Here is a 3,453-nt window from a genome sequence, read left to right on the forward strand (position 1 = left end):
CCACCCGTAGTGATACATTTTTTATTTGGTATGGCTAGGTTTCGTCTCGCCTCGTCGCTTAGAAATTTTATTTGTATCATTCGAGTAGTTTCTTCGTAATAGGTATGGACAAAATACCAGACTGCTTAAGAGTTCAAATACTTAAACCTTAAAGTGATGCAGAAAAATGGAATTCATAATTGCAGATGATTAGAAATAACAATAAGCTTAATTTAACCTTAAACATACTGCCGGTGAAGACCAGGTTCCGCATAAGAGTACAAATGTAACCAATGGTTCGGATCACTCAAGTCCAAAGGTAGTCCTTGATGTTTTCTCACCACATTTAGCATCTTCGGAGTCGGTCTGATGTACATCAAATGAAAACACTTTGAAAATATGTCTTCAATCAATTCACACCTGCCCCGTACGCCATGTACAGTCCCCCATTTAAATATGCAAACACCATATATGTTTGCGTGTACCTATGATCCAACATCAACAGAACATCCATATGTTTTTTTACAAATGAGTCAACGCACCACCATACACAACCATAATTCAACAGGGACACCTTGTACAAAACAATTTAAGCATGCAGTAGTTCCAGATGATTTCCAGGTTAACCCGGTATACAGTCTACAGGAAGTTAAGAGTTCTGCTGTTTCCAACAACAATATACATGGCTTGAACTTTGAACATTTTTAATATAAGTTCTGTGCAGCTTCAACATGGCCTAGTAAGTTAGTTCAGGGTCGTAAATTTCTCAATTATAATGAGTAAAACTAAAAGAAAATAATTTGATTCTCTGGAAAGTTTGTGATTATAAACTAATAAGAAATAAAAGTTAAGTAGTAAGTTGTTGAAGACAATCCTCGGTTCTCAAATGTCGGGAGAATTGATAGTACTTCCAATATCTTGACTCTTGATCCTCATGAATATGGCTTGTCTTTTACTTCAAAACCTGCCAGAGAACCCATATGGAGACAGAAGATTGAGCAGAAGAAATTTGCTCGACCATCTAAATTTCACAGCAAAAGGTTGACCGCATTAAAAAGAAAAGTCTTAGCACACGCACTACTATCATAAAAAGTAGATAGTTTTGAAGATGGCATCTCCACTACGGTAATAAAACAAATTAGTAATTTAACAGTAAGTTGTTGAAGGCAGGTATTGGACTAAGGGATAGAGAACCATTACATATTAATTAAATGGCTACTTTAGAATGATTAAAACATGGTATATTATCCAATTCCAAAGGAAATAGTAACGACACATTTCATCGAAATTGCTTAGCATAAACTAACTGCAGTGGTTCTCAAGGGATACCCATGTTGTGTTTGACATGATCCTAGAACCACTTCAGTGTTTGGACAGAAATGGACCGACATCACCAAACATAGATTCAGTCCCTGTTTACATCATATTCATATGCAGCAAATCAAATGTGAGCATCTATTAAAGAAAGTGATTTACTTCACCTGCGTTTAATGCACGACACAACCCACCCATGTTGTCTTTCGCATGATCCTAGCACCACTTCAGTGTTTGGATTACCATAAGCAATCTGCTGTCGAACTTAAATATGAACAAACAAAACCCTAGGCTACACTAAGCTAACAAAAACACTTGCACAAAAACTGCGCAAGTGCAACCCTGATTCTTCAAAATCCAATACAAATTTTCGCAATCCCATCACAACTAATAGAATCTTAAAAACAATGATTATGCCCGTTAATAGAAAAAGAGTACTTAAAGTATAGGAAACCCTTACATTTAGGTTTTTCGAGTCCGTTACGTCGTTTGCCGAAATAATTCCTGGAAACGCTTTAGAACTTCTATCTATGGTTGCAAACAACATCAAAAACTAAAAACAATCAACAAAAATTTCTCAAATGACTAATATCCCTAAGACCCAAATGAAATTACCCGTGATAACAACCATACATTTCAACAAAAGGACAAACAAAACCAAGGATGCAACATAGTAACCTTAAAAAAGAAAATTGAATCAGAAATTATGAAAAATAATAAAACGGAGAAACTTATTACCTTCAATAGATAAAAAACCCTAGTTGATTTGATTATTGGGATTCAAACACAGATTTTAATTACTAATTTCTTGGTTACGAATTGAAGATTGATCGTTGAGTTGAAATTGAAAAGAGTCTCGGTTGAAGGAAGCAGAGAAGCAGACGTAAATAGGACGAAACGGAGGCTCGGTTCTTTTTAGGTTTAGGTTTTATTAGGCCGGTTCCTATGGTAAGTTGTAAAATTGTGATTTTGCCATGCCAGGTGGACTGGCAGACGGTGCACGCCACTATGGGGAAAAGAATAAGCGGTCGACTTTCCAGTTCACGGTCGGTGCTCTACCGCCTATAAATACCCTTGTTTCCTACCCCTTTTCGTTCACAAAACAAAAATCCTTTCTTCCCTTCTCTAGAGAGTAGACCAGAGCGATTTTGTAAAAATGAGTTCCAAAAAAGAAAACCAAAGGAAAAGAAACCGGAAGGGAAAAGGAAAATATGTTGCAGATAGTGATATCGTATGGATTCAGGATAAAGAGCACGGGTTCGCTAATGTTAGGCAACTAGTTGGATCTGGTGTAACATCTATGCATTTATCTAACCATCCTGAGCGAGTTTTGTTACATAAATTAAGAGGTGGGTGGTATGAGCTAAGTGAAATTTATGAGTTACTCCCTGAACCTGTTCAAGAATCCTTGAGAAGATATCCTTGGCAACGTTTATATTTCATGAAAGGCAAAAATCACAGGACCCAAATTGTGCGAGTTATTTGTGAACGTTGGTGGAACACTGCAAATACCTTCTTTTTCAAGGATTCTGAGTGTGGTAAGTTCTATTTCTTCCATTCAATAGTTTAATTTTTAGTTCAGAAACAAATTTTAATTTGATCCAAAATTTAGTTCCACATACAAACTTTGATTTTATGACCATGATGTTTTTAGGGTTCACACCATTAGATTTGTATATGTTGACTGGAATAAAATATGAGGGTGATGTAGTACAATCTAACCAATTAAAGTGGATATCAGAAGGAAGATGGAAACAATTACTCCCCTTGTACTCAACTGATACTGGAGGAAAGCCAAATTCCAGAGACATACCCTCATTTGGATTAAGAGTGTCTGGGTTGAAGGCTTTTTTTGGGCCGTTACAATGCCAGGGGGATGAACAGAGCTGAAGATTATCCCGACCTTGAATGGATTTTTGTATTATGGATGTTAGACCAAGTTTTTTTCCCCAATGCAAGCTCAGTGTCATTAATTGGTTTTCTGGAATCTTTACAAGATTTAAGTAAAGCGCCAAATTATGATTGGGGTTCTGCAATTTTAGCTGAGCTATACATATGTCTCAGTGATTGCTCAATTAAGAAGACTGATAGCTTAAATGCAATTTGGGTCGTATTGGAGGTAAAAACTATTTATTATATCAATGTTGTTTTTCAGTGGTG

At 36.3% G+C, this 3,453-nt stretch overlaps 1 long non-coding RNA gene across 1 annotated transcript; it reads right to left on the reverse strand.

Annotated features, from left to right (window-relative positions):
* Nucleotides 1-254: 254 nt before the first annotated feature.
* Nucleotides 255-2,166, reverse strand: LOC113353031. The gene is made up of 3 exons (XR_003361049.1): nucleotides 2,032-2,166; nucleotides 1,461-1,821; nucleotides 255-943 (listed from the first exon to the last, which is right to left on the reverse strand). It is a non-coding gene; the product is annotated as an uncharacterized LOC113353031 (long non-coding RNA).
* Nucleotides 2,167-3,453: the final 1,287 nt, after the last annotated feature.

Source organism: Papaver somniferum, chromosome 2 (assembly GCF_003573695.1).
Source record: "Papaver somniferum cultivar HN1 chromosome 2, ASM357369v1, whole genome shotgun sequence".
Lineage (NCBI taxonomy): Eukaryota > Viridiplantae > Streptophyta > Magnoliopsida > Ranunculales > Papaveraceae > Papaver > Papaver somniferum.